The sequence below is a fragment of the Pongo abelii genome, chromosome 2 (genome assembly GCF_028885655.2).
Source record: "Pongo abelii isolate AG06213 chromosome 2, NHGRI_mPonAbe1-v2.0_pri, whole genome shotgun sequence".
Classification (NCBI taxonomy): domain Eukaryota; kingdom Metazoa; phylum Chordata; class Mammalia; order Primates; family Hominidae; genus Pongo; species Pongo abelii.
The window spans coordinates 157,965,733-157,982,430 of NC_085928.1; positions in this window are offsets into that span (position 1 = coordinate 157,965,733).

Here is a 16,698-nt window from a genome sequence, read left to right on the forward strand (position 1 = left end):
AGAGAGGAGAGAGAGAGAGAGAAGTAAAATATGTAAGGATGAAGTTTGTATAAAAAGGATATGGAAAGATCGCATTAGGGTTAGTTATATTTGAGGAGTGGATATTGGGGCTAATAGAACAGGAGGGAATAATTACAACTTTTTCATTGTCTCTTGGTTATTTGACCATTTGTAATTTAAAAAAACTCAAAGGAAACAGATGATGTCCTTGAATTCGTTTTTAAAAGCAGGTCCCCACTTTGTGTATAAACATACACATAACCTGAAGGTGAAGGGGCGGAAAAAAGATATTTCATGCAACTGGAAACCAAAAAAGAGCAGGAGTAGCTATACTTGTATCAGATAAAATGAATTACATAGCAAAAACTGTAAAAAGACACAAAGGAAGTCACTATATAGGGATAAAGGGGTCAATTCAGCAAGAAAATATAATAATTATAAATATCTATGCACCCAACACTGGAGCTCCCAAGTATATAAATCAAACATTAGTAGATCTAAAGGGGGAGATCAACAGCAATACTGTAATAGTAGGGGATTTTAACACCCCACTTGCAGTAATAGATCATCCAGACAGAAAAACAACAAAGACATATTGGAGTTTACACACTAGACCTGATAGACCTTACTGACATTTACAAAACATTTCACCCCACTGCTACAGAATTCACATTTTCTTCATCAGCACATGAAAGAAGGATTCTCCAGGATTATCTCCAGATAATCTGTTAGACCTCAAAAAAAGTCTGAACAAATTCAAAAAAGTAGCAATCATATTAAGTATCTTTTCTGACCGCAATGAAATGAAACTAGAAATCCATAACAAAACGAACCTCAAAACTTGACAAACACATGAAAATTAAACAACATGCTCCTGAGTGATCAATGTGTCAATGAAGAAATTTAAGAAGGGATTTAAAAATTTATTGAAACAAATGAAAATGGGGAAAAAACTTAACAAAATCTATGGAATACAGCAAAAACAGTACAAAGAGGGAAGTTTATAGCAATAAATGCCTACATCAAAAAAGTAGAAAAACTTCAAATAAACCTAACAACGTATCTCAAGAAACCAGAAAAGCAAGAACAAACCAAATCCCAAATTAGTAGGGAAAAAGAAAAAATAAAGATCAGAGCAGAAATAAATGAAATCAAGACAAAAAAAAAAAAAAACACTACAGACCGAAGGTCAACTAAATAAAAAGTTGTTTTATTGAAGAGTTAAACAAAATCCACAAACCATTAGGTAAACTAACCAAGGAAAAAGAGGAGACAATTCAAGTAAATAAAATCAGAAATGAAAAAGGCGATATAACTGAGACCACAAAAATACACATAATCATTGGAGACTATGATGAACAACTATATGCAACAAATTGAAAAACCTAGTTGAAATGGATAAATTCGTGGACACATACAACCAACTAGGATTGAACCATAAAGAAAAAGAAAACCTCAACTAACTAATAAGTAACAAGATTGAAGCTATAATAAAACACCTGCTATCAAAGAAAAACCCAGCACCTAATGGCTTCACTGATAAATTCTAGCAAACATTTAAAGAATTGATACCAATTGTACTCAAACTCTTTTTAAAAACTGAAGAAATGGGCCAGGCATGGTGGCTCATGCCTGTAATCTCAGCACTTTGGGAAGCTGAGGCAAGCGGATCACCTGAGGTCAGGAGTTCGAGACCAGCCTGGCCAACATGGTGAAACGCTGTTTCTACTAAAAATACAAAAATTGGCCAGGTGTGGTGGTTGGGTGCCTGTAATCCCAGCTACTCAGGAGGCTGAGGCAGGAGAATCGCTTGAATCCAGGAGGCAGACGTATCATGAGCCGAAATTGCGCCACTGCACTCTAGCCTGAGTGACAGAGTGAGACCCTGTCTTAAAAAAAAAAAAAAAAAAAAAGAAGAAGAAGAAATGGGAATACTTTCAAACTCATTCTATAAGGTCAGCATTACCCTGATACCAAAGTCAGACAAAGACAAAACAAAAACAGGAAACTATAGGCCAATATCATAAATGAACACAGATGCAAAAAAAATCCTCAACAAAATACTAGCAAATCAAATTCAACAACACATTAAAAAGACTATTCATCATGATCAAGTGGGATTCATCCCAGGGAGGCAAGGATGTTCAACATACACAAATTAGTATAGCACATTAACAAAACTCAGAACAAAAATTATGACTATTAAAATAGATGCCAAAAAAGGTATTTGATAACATTTAACAACCCTTCATGATAAAAACTCTCAAAAAACTTGGGTATAAAAGGAACATAACTCAAAATAATAAAGGCCATATATGATAAGCCCATGGCTAACATTGTACTGAAGAGGGAAAAATTGAAGACCTTTCCTCTAAGATCTGGAGCAAGACAAGGATGCCAAACTTCATTGCTTTTGTTCAACATGCTATTATGATAAATACATTCAGCAAAGTTGCAGTATACAAAAATAATATATGAAAATTAGTAGTATTTATATATAAAAAGAGAACAAACTGAAAAATAAATCAAGAAAGCGGAGTTCATTTAACCAAAGAAGTGAACGATCTATCAAAGGAAAACTGTAAAACACTGACAGAAGTTGAAGAGGGCATACAAAAAGAAGAAAAGATATTCCATGTTCATAGATTGGAGGAATTAATATTGTTAAAATGCTAATACTCCTGAAAGCAATTTACATCATCAAAATAGATATTCCAAGCTAAGTGATAAAAAATTTTATCTAAATTCAGGAAAAGTTCAGAGACCTGAGGCCTGAGCAAGTTGAGGGCAGCTCCTGAAAAATTGATCTCAGTTTCACACAGTGATAAATAAATGACTGAGAAATGTTGCTAAGGTTGCTTGGTTCTTGTACCTGGTGGCAGGCAAGCATGTTGCCAGCGTCCCTCTGCACTGGGAGGATTTCTCAGGAGGACGTAACATCCTGTAAGAGTGGAACAGGGAGCACTCCTAGTGCATGACAGCTTCCTCATTCCACACAGGTGGCTTCATGAACGGTTGACTGTGCTTGTGGGAAACTTTGAGGCCTATAAGGCAGCTCCTCCCTCTGGGAGCATGCTGAGCGATCAACTGCTCCACTTATCTCTGCAAAGATATCTGCATCTTATATTATTTAAAAAATTGTATGTCTTTCGAAAGCATCTGTTGGTGCCTTTTTGTCAATCACAATACTGCCTTATTGTGACTATCATGCATTTATAAAGTGAACTTCTAAGAAAATATAAACAACATGGCTTTTAAAAATTTCCAACTTTTATTTTAAGTTCAGGGGTACATGTGCAGGATGTGCAGGTTTGTTACATAGTTAAACATGTAAACCTGGCTTATTTTCTAAAGCTGACCTAATTTTTTAAAAATTGGTTGCTTTCTAACTGACAAAATTCTTGTTTTCACATGCGTAATCCAGTAAAATTATATTTACAACGAGGATAATATTCAAAATATTTAACAGTTAGTGTGTGTTTGGCATGGACTCGTCAGAACTGATGCCATCCATAAACAACTAGTACTGGTAGATAGCAGTAAAACACCAGTCTTGTTTACAACTCTCTGTGAGTAACTAGTACAAAATAAAAAATAGAAAAGGGATCAATAAGTCACTGGCATATCTAAACTTCTCTGACAGATTTTTAAATGACCAAAAGGCATTCTTAAAATAAATAACATTGTGCAAAGGAACTTGTCTCCTCCCTAAGAATTTTTCATACAAACAGAATTTATAGCGATAATACACTGGCAAGCAGCTGGTAGAAATATAGTAGCATTGATGCACTTAAAATTAAGAATTCCAACATTAGCAAGCCTATTTATTTGTTTGTATATACATTTATTTATACCTCACTTTGTTTTATGTAAACTTTGAAAAGGCCATATGATATAATGAATAAGAAGTTCACCAACTGCAGTTAACAATTCTAGAAAACATATTGAGTAAAAGATGGCATAGCTTGGTACAAGTATATTTGAGTTATACTCAGAAATATATGCTATAAGTACAACGTGGTTAAATGATTTAATTGTACTTATTAGTGCACCTGTAAAGTTAATTCAAATGATGCTCAGCAAAGGCAATAAACATATAAAAAAAATTCTATAACTTTCTCCATTCAGCTAAGCTGTACCCTTTATTTTTGCCTATATTATTTTGCTGTACATCTATACAAAATTTTGAGCCTAAATTCGAGTTTAATTTTTCAAAAGTAGTAAATGATTTATTATGTTTTAATTTACATCTATGCCTTCCTCAAAGGTAAAGGTAAAAGATCCAGTTTGATCTCTGTACTTATACAATCCTCAGCCTCTATTTATCATATAAACACTGGTGCTAATTAAAATAATGAATTCTTTTAGTAACACATTCCAACTAAACCCAGAATCACAGAATAATAATTTTTACCATATAGGGGAGAGATTTCATCAAACAATGAGTGTGTCTATATAGTCAGGCATTTTTACTGCATTTCTTTATAGTATGCATATTAGACATATTTTAAATCCCATGAGTCCTGCAGTAAATTTTATACATTGTTAAATATTTTGTCCTTGACTGATTCTCAACTTTATCTAATACATTTTTATATTTGTAATTCATTTTTGTTTTAATGTTGTTTCTTCATGTCTAAAACTATGACTTGTAATCAACCTATTGATATTTTTATTTCTATATTATTTTGCAATTGATTGTAATTCATCATAGAAGTTGACATATTTATTAACTATAAATGGGTTGTGGCCAAATTAAGTCATTAAATATGCTGTGTGACTTTCCCTAAAATATGCATGGCTCTTCTAATTAAAACAAATATTTATTTATGAAATTACATAGGTTGTCTAACTCCTTGAACATTAGGAGATATAAAAGATGCACACCATTATATTGAATAACTCTGGCATGTCAACTGTTTCAATTTAACCTTTGGATTTAAAGCTCTATTTTCATTATAATCCATATGTATGGATGTGTCAGCAAATGTTCACGATCAAAGAGAATATTGTGTATACTGTATTCACATTACACATTTATCTTTCCAATAGGTCATGCATAAACGAAGAATAATAACATCAATAAACAAAACCTATACATAATAATATAAAATATTCATCTTTGCCAATGTTTCAATCTCTATTCCACCAAATCATCCCACAATTTGTTAATCAGCAGCAAAATGGACAGACACAAAGGTCACACCCTTGCCTTGTCCATGCTCTAAAGGAAGTGTTAATGAGCATAAAATTAGCCAAAAGTTGGCAGCAGTTAGATGAAAGAGAAGCAGGAGGTCTGTGGACAATTCGCAAACTAATCACCTTCTGAGTAGTTGGAAATAGGCCACCATCATTTTAAACTTAGTTACAGTCCAGTATGCATTTTTCCCATGAGCACCTTTGTTGCACATTGCATAATATCTATTTCCATTTCTGCCATGACCACAAACTAAACTTGAATGATTTTATAATGATTTAAAGAAACGCCTATAAAAATTCAAAAGCACACTCCTAGAGCACTTTCTGTGTGCTCGGATACATTCAAGGCTCAAGGAATACTAGGATGAACAAGATACATTTTCTTTCTTCATGGCACTTAAATTCTAGTGGAGAAGACCTACAATAAATAAGTAAATGGTGCCTTGCAAATTATTCTATCGCTGAGCAATATTATTGGAAATAGGAGTTATGGAAGGCATATTGAGTCGGCTGAGGAGAAAGTGGGCGATGTCTAAAAAGAGTCAATACACTACTCGTTCTAGAAGCTCAAAGTTTAGAAGAATAGGAAGAGCTTCTTGTTCTAAGCCTGTGTCCAGGCAATATTTTCTCTACAATTTCTTTCAGATAAGTTGCTTTCCTGATTGCAACTATTCCCACTCATCTATCTTTGCTTTTCTAAAATGCCATTTAAATATGCAACTGCGCTGCTCCAAAGTCTATTACAAAAACAATCAGCTATTTGATGTGCATGACTTCCAAGATCTGTTTCCAGCCCACAGCCCTACTCATCTTAATCTATAAAACATACACCTGGCTCATCAGACAAGCATACTCATCTGCCATGTTCATTCACACACTAGGCTTCTATCGCTTAACCCTGCCCTTAACCCAACATGGTTTAGGAAATCCAGCATGAGTACTACCTCCAGGTTTCTCTAAAATGGTGACACAACAGAAAAAAGATAAGCTTTGAAGTTAAATTCCCAGGTGAAAAGCCCCTGGGCCTCCCTAAAATCTAGTTTCCTCGTCTGCAGAATGAAATGAAATAATCAATACTGTCTCAAGAATATGTTAAAGACAATACTGAACCCATAATAACCTTGCTTTATTTTAATTTCTCTTTCATTTATTGACATAATGCTATTTTTATCTTTGTTTTATCTAATAATATTGATGACACTTGTTAATTCTGTCACTCAAGCAAAACTGCAGTCCTATGAGGACATACACCGTATTTCTCTCTCCTGTGTTCCTTGCTACAGTGCTGGACATACTGAAAATGCTCAAAAATATGTACTTACCAACTGATGAATGAGATACATGATTGCCAATAAGTTAAAAGAAATAAGTGAATAATTAATGTTTTTGATGTAGTACAAAGGTGCTTCATCATAAGCATAACTGGTTAGCAATGAAATCCAGCTTTGTCAAATAAAAAAGGAGAAATAAAATAATGTGAATAAGGTAGAAATATTTTACCAAAAATTTTAATATTTCCTAAAATTTAATTTTGAGACATTCAGAAAGAAGAAAAGTATTTACATAAGAAAGATAGAAGGCTGGGTGCAGTGTCTCACGCCTGTAATCCCAGCACTTTGGGAGGCCCAGGCGGGCGGATCACAAGGTCAAGAGTTCGAGACCAGCCTGACCAATATGGTGAAACCCCATCTCTACTAAAAATACAAATAAATAAATAAATAAATAAATAAATAAATAAGCTGGGCGTGGTGGCATATGCCTGTAATCCCAGCTACTCGGGAGGCTGAGGCAGGAGAAACGCTTGAACCTGGGAGGCGGAGATTGCAGTGAGCTGAGATCACGCCACTGCACTCCAGCCTAAGCAACAAAGCGAGACTGTCAAAAAAGAAAGAAAGAAAGAAAGATAGATAGAAGAAATAGGTTCAAAACAATAAAGATTAGCTATTTTGACATGAAGCTGTACTGAATCTATTCTCAAATTCTCACATTTAACCTCAGAAATGTAGACTACATATGCTTGAAAATAATGTTTTTTTTCTGCAAAGCAAGGTCATCATCTCTACAACTCAAAAAAAAGGTAACAAAACTTTGTGTTTACACATTTAGAAAAAACTAAAGGGAAAAAGTGCATTTTTAAAAATGCAGAATTTTCTAACTTCTAAAAGGTAAGTAATGTGTGTTTCATATTAAATAAAATACTAAACATCCATATTTCAAGTAAAAGTTAGCATGATATGCCCTCCTATCCCCATTCTGCTGGGATAATACAAATGTGTTTCCCATTTCATATTTCATAATTAAACACAAAACACTGTCTAATGAAGTTTTTAGGATATCTTCTTCAAATAGTGATTCAGAGAATCCTGTAGATGAATAAAAATACATGATCAGAAATGCCTGCACAGCAACAAAAACTCAACTACATAATTAGGGGATCTGTTTTGTGTCTAGCTCAAATTACATATTATTTGATAAATATGTGTTTATCTGGTTATGAGACAAAATTTTCCCTCCTTTATGTTTGAATCCACATCTCTGATAATCAAAAAAGTATATACTTGATATACTTGAATTCATGAGAAACATACTCACTGAGTTCTAGTAACATTTTCCACCAAACTCTTAACGCATTCATAATGGTTTATTTAAAATAAGTATTTATTAAAAATGTAATAAAACATGACAGCTATCATTATCTGACTTGCAAGTAACAGGACCTAAATTCGAATTCTGACTTTTTCATTTGCCAGCTTTACAGTATTACTTTAAAGAAGTCACTTAACCTCTCCAAGGCTTACTTTTATCATTTATAAAATGAGGTTAATGATACCACCACAGAGATCTTGAAAGAATTAAGTGTTCAATATATATTAATAACTGTTAAAACTAACTGCTTCCTGGCCCCAAAACTGAAAACCTTAAGGATGTATTATATAGAGAGTTTGCCTGTGTATCTGCCTCAGTACTTGGCTAAGTGACTGACATATAATATAGATATAATATTTTATGAGTAAATTAAATGAAAATAATTTGGGAGTTGAATGCAAAATATTTCTATATGCCTATACACTTGCAGGGTACCATCCAGAAAAGTTTTTCAGGATGTCATATTATTCTAAGCCATTGGTCAGGATGGAGGGAGAGAAGGACTTAATGAGATAAGGGGTTCCTCTGTGACTTTACTTTTGACATTTGAACAAGATAGTGCTGAAATTTAAATCTACTCATATAGATTTCAAGTTCACTTACATATATACTTAAAAACTCTCCTATGTTGTTCAAATAATTAAATTTATTGCTTTTCAGAATTTATGCAGAATTGTGAGGCAAAACTTAAAAAAATTATATGAGAATAAAGGACAGAAGGTGAGTATAGGAAGGAAGCAAAACTATCTCAATAAATTTAGGTTATAAAAAATTCTCATGTGAATGAGTTACAGAGTTCTCAAGCTTTATTTGAGATAAGACACAAAACATGAAGCTGAGAATTGTAATTATTTCCTACAAGAAAAAGTAGAAATAATTTAACACATAATGTTCTAATAATTTGACATTTATTCATTCAATATATACTTTTCTAAGGTCCATCTTGTCCATACAGTAGCCACTAGACACATGAGACTATTTAAATTTAAATTTATGTTAATTAATATTTAAAAATCACACTGGGCACGGTGGCTCACACCTGTAATCCCACCACTTTGTGAGGCCAAGGCGGTCAGATCACTTGAGGCTAGGAGTTCAAGACCAGTCTGGCCAACATGGGGAAATCCTGTCTCTATTAAAAATACAAAAATTAGCCAGACGTGGTGGCGCATGCCTGTAGTTCCAGATACCCAGGAAGCTGAGAGATGAGAATCGCTTGAACTTGAGCATGGGAGGCAGAGGTTGCCATGGATCTGCAGCCTGGGAGTCGAGATCACACCACCGCACTCCTGCCTGGTTGACAGAGCAAGACTGTGTCTCAAAAAAAATAAAATTAAAATTTGTCCCTCAGTCACACTAGCCACATTTCAATTGCTCTATAGCCACATGTGACCAGTGATTACCATATTGGATAGTCCAGAAAACATTTTTATCATCACAGAAAGTTTCATAGGACAATAACTCTTCTAGATAGTTTGGGGCCACAAAAAAGGTTGAGGGCAGTACATTATAGCCAAAGAGCTGAAGATATGCTAGAGGAGATGAAACATGAGCAAAAACCATTTTAATACAAAACAGTTTTAATTTTACAGATCATGTGCCACAAGAACACTAGTGACCACAGAAGACTGTTCGTTAAGATTTGAGTTTAATTTTGAAGAATGAACAAGATATTTACATTTGTTGCATGGCTTTAAATTTCTCTTTATGTAAAAGATAAAATTTCTAGGGCAGCGATTATAGGAAAGTGAAGATTTTTAATGCTATTCGACTCATGTTTCTTCTTACTTTATAAATGTTGTGTCTTTGCTAGAAAAATCTAAGGCGATTTTACTTTCATCTTAAGATTTTTAGATCTTTCATCGTTCCTTAACAATTATTTGTTGAAGACTCTAGAAATATGTACTTCTAAATTATTTTAAATTCAAAATTGCTTCATTGAGATTTGGTACTTAACCTAGTTCATGTTAAGAAACAATGAATATGATGTGTTAAATGCAAAAACAATGTGGTATCAGTGCTATGAATTTAGTTTATAAATTCCTTCCTGAGATAAAAGCATTCATACTAAAAATACAAAAAAATATTTTTTGTTTTGTCCGATTCATCACCTCTCTACATCATTTTCTCTATCTTCCTAGGAACACAAACACAGACACTACATAAGGCTTAGAGCGTAAAATGGTAGGAAGCTATGACACTTGCCTGTTGTACTCAAGAGGATTACTGACAGGCTCTCACTTAATACGATGGAAAGAACCTCCCTTAGGTGTCCCAAGGAGGTGTAATAACTTACTAACACAAGGTGGTGCTCTGTTCTTATGAAACAGCCTGTCTTTGCTTTGGTTCTAGGAAGCAGAGGTCAAACATTCTTACAGCTTGACCATTTTTCTTGAAGGTTTTAAAAACTGTTAATGTCTCATTCTCACTTGAAAACCTCATTCAAACCATTTAAAAATCATTCTTAGAAAGCTGTCCTAATCATAATTCCAACCACTCAGGGAGGATCCAATTTATCTCATTGTTCTCAACAGTAATTTTCATGGTAGTAGGCCTTGGATCTCTCACTGAATGCTTCTTTTCATTTTTCTCTGTTTGTGATCCTTTTGATCAGATAGTTCTTACACTTTTCTTGGGGTTGTCTCAAGCCTATTGTTTCTGTGAACTGATCAGACTTTTTCCAGACAAAACTGCCAGATTGACCTCCAAATAAATGATTAGAACAACTTTGACTCTCCTTCAGCTAACCAGTCTATTATTATTTATTTATTTCATTTTGCTTCCTACGTATGAACATATATAATATAACACATCATTGTATATTTATATTAATATATTTACCTATTGGTAAATCTCTAATTTCATCCTTCCTGTAGAAAAACCTTGACAATGTAATTTGAAAATGTGACATACAGTTAACCACATTTAAATAATCCTCCTTATGACTGAACAGGAAATAGTCCAATGCCATATTCCATTTAATGATATTTTTAAGGGAAGAATAACTAAATATAGCTTCAAATATGGATATATATGTACACATATATGTGCTTCTACATATAACACAAAAATATACAAATTATAAATATCTATAAATATTCCTAGAAAGAACTAAAGGCAGGATTCTAGCATTACATAATTTCACATATGCCAAATCCTCTAATTAAATGGAATCTGATTCTTTATGCCGCCAGGTAGCTATATATTTCTTTCTAATACTTCTCAAGGAAACTTTCCATAGCTGTCTTAAATTTCTCAAGGACATTGATGTCAAAATAATCTCAAACTCTATTCTTCTATTCTGAATCTTATGAAAACATTTATCTTGTTTATAAATAGCTAAAAACTTCTTAAGAAATCAGACTGGAAGAGGTTGCATATATTTCAAACATTTTAAAATCACAAAACAAAACCAGTAAGTCAAGAAAATAGACAAGAAAAGATTCCATTTGTTTTAAAGTGTGTTCTGAAATTGTATCACTAATGAAAGTCTGCTGATGTCATGACAATGTCATAGCTTCAGCTCTTCAAAGAACGTGTTGTCTGGTTACTATAGCATTGCTATATTTGGATTAATTAGAAACGGAAACATGGATAGCATTAGCTTTGAAATTAAATGAGCCCCCTAACAGGGAAGCTAATTACTGAATTCATTCTGAAGATCTGTTTTACTCATGAAAATTTAGGTTATTAAATTGAACAATATGTACTCAGGACTAGAAATGGAAATCAGGGCATCCTCGGACAGAGCAGAGGGGAACCAGTGGCTCTTATGGAGCCAGACCTGATATTAGTCTTTTGTTAGAGAGGCTTATTATTGTTAATATTGTCACCTTTATGACAAAGGTTCTAATATGAAGAGTACTTGGAATTCTTAAAAAGCTTCCATTAGTCCATTCAATACCCTACTCTGACTTCCATTAATGTATCTTCCCTACTGTGTGATTAGGAAACTCCACCGGAAGCCATAATCTGGATGCATTGGGGAAGATTTAGGGAGGAAACTTTTCCATAAGCTTGAAAGACAAAATGGCATTTATCTGGGTTTCAAATGTTTCTTCTCCTTGAGGTTTTGTTTTCTGAATTAAAGTTTGAAGTGAACATACTATATATTCACAGTATTGTGCTTTCCAAATGTCCCCTTCACACACACATACATACAAACACAACAAAAATAGCAGGAGGCAGGTTATGGTCAGAGAAAATTCAGCTCCCTTTGTTATGCTATTTAAGTAATGGTTAAGTACATTACTAATATCCATGGCCATTTTTAAAACCAAGTAGCAGTAACTAGTTTATCTCACTAAAGCACCAAGATTCTTAGGAACCAGAAAGAAGCTTTTCAGCATCACATCCAATATGCCCCTAATACTTAGTAAAGGCTGATATGATGATGCAGATCTTTTGATCACTTTTGGGATGAAGATCCAAGTTAGGTTACTAAATCCCAATTCAATAAGGCAGTGTGGAAGATGCTGACCTAGCAGGGTCTTTATAACTGAAAGCCAGTGTTTGGTGTTATTGACAGAACTTTGTGCTAAAGACATGGAGTTTCCCAGCTACTTCAGGGTCATCCCAGTTACCTGTTCTCTCTCCACCTCCCACAGACCATATTGTGATAATCTCTAGAATTATCCCCAAAAGGAAGAAATAAAACATCTGCTTAGTGTATTCCTTATCAATCTTTATTCTATACTTCTCTTTCTGGATTCCCCATGATTCAGAGCACCTCCAGCCATATTCCAGCTGTGTGGTGCAAAGGACCCAGGCATTGTTTTAAAAATTCTTGAATCATAATGAACTAATAAGGTCCTCAATATAGCATATTTCTCCCATTGTTTAGATGAGTTAAATTATTTGTAAGTTATGAAAGCCATGCATCTTTCTTGTTTTACTCCAAACATCATATTGGCATTTCATAATAGAAAAATTGAAAGTTGGCTATGTGGTAATATACTTTTTATCATAGACTTGTGTAATACTGTATTAATATATAACAAGTCCAAAATATAACATCTATATTTTGTCTAAGAAATAAGTCTAGAGAAATGAGTGATTTATTTTTATAGAAACTGCATCCGAGAACTGCAGAGGTTTCAGCCCCAGAAACAAGAAAACAAGAACCTTATCAAGATATGGGTGCTGTAATAGGCTAGATTTTTCTTAAAAAGGAAAGAAAAAAGGAATAGGGAAGGTGTACACAGTCTTGCAAATGAGGCAAGAACTGTTCTACAGAGTCAGGAGAGAGTCAAAATAAAGATGCCTGATGCTGAGTTGCAGAATCATTAGACTGTTACCCCTTATCTTCTTTCTGCCTGTGAATAGTTTCAATGACTAGTACGTAGTAATGACATTGCACATGTATATATGATATTATGCAATAATTTAAAATATGTTGGAAGTGTTGTGCCATTGGAAAAATTGCTGAAGGGGCAATGTTATAAAAAAAGGCTCAGTGCAAGAAAATAAGATAGGTGATAATAATCTCAACTATACAAAACGTTTAGATAAGAAACAAAACTAGAAGAAAATATGTCAAAAATGTTGAGAGGTTAGGATTTTAGGTAGTAACTTAAGGCCCTATATGTCTGGCCACCTGTAATTCTCTGAGATCATCTTTTACTATTGCTTCACTCCCCATCCCCCACAACAGTATCCTGCTCCAGCCACAGTACTGTTCTTCTTTTATTAAGTTCTGGGGTACATGTGCAAAACGTGCAGTTTTGTTCCATAGGTATACACGTGCCATGGTGGTTTGCTGCACCCATCAACCTGTCATCTACATTAGGTATTTCTCCTAATGTTATCCCTCCCCCAGCTCCCCACCGTCTGACAGGCCTTGGTGTGTGATGTTCCCCTCCCTATGTCCACGTGTTCTCATTGTTCAACTCCCACTTCTAAGTGAGAAGATGTGGTGCTTAGTTTTCTGTTCTTGTGATAGTTTGCTGAGAATGATGGTTTCCAGCTTCATTCATGTCCCTGCAAAAGACACAAACTCATTCTTTTTTATGGCTGCATAGTATTCCATGGTGTATATGTGCCACATTTTCTTTATCCAATCTGTTATTAATGAGCATTTGGGTTGGTTCCAGGTCTTTGCTATTATGAATAGTGCCACAATAAATGCTATATAAAATTACATCCACATTTTATTTTTCTCCATAGCTGTTAACATTACCGGACATAACTTACCTAACGTAGGGATTGCTTTTTGCTAGTATTTCCCAAGAAAACAGAATGATTGCTTAGAAAGGGAGAGAAGAGGAAGCTGAGGGTGTATGTTAGAAAGTGATGGAATTTAGGCTAATAAGAAAGGAAAGAAGAATATTTGGGAGAGGCAGAGATGTCAGGCAGAACAATCATTGGATTACACATCACAAAAATTTTGAGGATCAGGGAACCAGGATAAATAAGCCTGGAAAAATAAGAAGTGCTAGTCAAGAATGTTGTTGTTTTGTTTTGTTTTGTTTTGTTTGCTTTGGAAGTGAGGATTGTGGAGGGATTGCAACTACTGTCTGGTGTCATTTCCTTACCTTTATAGACACCCTGCCTAATGGCTTTTGGACTGAATTATTGAGGAGGGGAAAAGAAAAAAAGGGGTAGAGGATATTTCACTGTTACTATTTTGATTTATATAATTAGCAGGCTCTGTCTAGATAAGTATGCACCTATAGTAACTTCCTTTTGAAAAATTAAAAATCAGATCTAATGAGATAACATTTGCAAACTGCTTTTCTTGTGCTCAGTAATGTGTCATGGACATTATTTCATGTTAACAAATATATATTTTTAAAACTGTATAACATTTCACTACTTGTAGAGACCATAATATAGTTAACGAACAACTGATTGTTGAACATTCAAATTGTTTTTCTCACACTTTAATAGACAAAGTAAGATCTGTATATACTTGATTTCTATTTTGCATACTTGTTGCTATGGGTTTGAATATATTACCTCCAAAATCAGGTGTTGCCAATGTGAAAGTATTAAGAGGTAGAGTCTGTAAGAGGTGATTAGGTCATGAGGGTTCCTCCCTCATGAATGGGATTAAGAACCTTTTAAAGGATCTTTGCAGAGTGTTTGGTAGCTTACCCTTCCACCTTCCACCAGGTGAAAACACAATGTTTCTTCCATCTGGAGAATGCAACTCTCACCAGTCGAACCTGCCAGTGTCTTGATCTTACACTTCCCAGCATCCAGAACTGTGAGAAATGAATTTTTGTTTTTTATAAACTACCCAGTTTGTGACAGTCTGTTACAACAGCACAAAACAGACTAAGACACATGTTTACATGCTTTGGGTAAACTTTTAGGAGTGGAATTATATGGCAAAAGACTATTAGATTTTAAATGTTGATATTAATTTATTGAACAAGCATTTATTAAGAATTTGCAGTGTTTCTCAGGCACTATTGTAGTCTTTTCGAATATGGCAATAATCAAAACAGAAAAGAATGGAAGCTTTTATGAAGCTAATGTACTGGTACAAATATAGTTGAGATGATTCAATCAACTTATGTTTCCACCAACACTGTATCAAAGTATCCATTTCCTCTTGTCTTCACTAACTTCACTGGATATTTCAAAACTTTTATATTTTGGCTAATCAATTTTTTTTCTTATTTTAATTGTTTCAATAATTTGCACTATTTGATTACTAGAAAAGTTAGACATGTGATAGGCTTATTAGTCATTGTATTTCTACTTCTACATTGCATGTTTGTGCTGTTTGCTCTTTTTTTTCCTATTTGGTTATTTTTTCCTTATTTGATTTACAAAAGTTTTTCAAATGAAAAGAAATATGAACTTCTTAGTAGAGAATAATTGTTCAGGCTGCCCAACAAATAAATAGCCTTTCTATTATGAGAGAATTCCATGCTGCCTCCCACTCAGGAAGCCAAATAAGACATGCCATTTTCTCTCTCCGAACTAGTATAGCAAGTATATTGGAGTCAAATGCCCTAAGGATGGCCAATCAGATGCTTCTGCAGGGGATATTGAATCTAGAGGAGGTAATTCAATATGGAGAGTCTTTTAGAGATAATTTGAGATAGCTCTGGTAAAGTAAAAAGCCCCAAAGCTTCCCCATGACCTCTTAGTGAAAATATGCCATTTTGGTACAGTGCCTTTGCTGTAGTTGTTCCATCTTGCTTCTGATTAAACTTGCTTCTCAAGCCTTCCTGTTGGTTCTGTGAGCAACTCCCAAAACAACCTTTAGGCTAATGTTAACCAGTAATTTTCTGTTGTTTTGTAACTAGCAACATTATCAGAATAGGTGTTTCATAAATATATATTTCCAGCATAATTTTTCTAATATTTTAGAGTGTATTTGCCAAACACAATGTGTTAATTTGTACTTAATCAAGTACATCAATATTTTACTCTGTGTATTCTACCATTGACATGTGCTTAGAGGGCTTTTGAATATCAAAATTATAAAAATATCGATCTATTATATTTTCTAGTATTTATATTACATCATTAATATATTTGGAATTTATGCTTATATAAGGCATAAGAGCTTTATTTGTTTTCTTTATTTTGGTTCTCAAATATGTATCCAAATTGCCTCTCACTTTTTTTTTTTTTTTTTGGTATAACCAGAACCTTACTCAGTGATTCAAAAAGCTACTCTTGTCAGATATTTAATTCTTCTGCTGATTTGTAGAGACTTTGTTCTTTTTAATTGATCTGTCCATTCTTGGATTCTCACTATAGTTTCAATCAATCTAGTTTAAATGACACTTTCATATTTGATAAGGTTAGTCCCCTTCATTACATATCTTTTTCAGAATTTGGCTGGATATTTTTGTCCACTTATTTTTCAGGATATATTTTATAAATAATTTT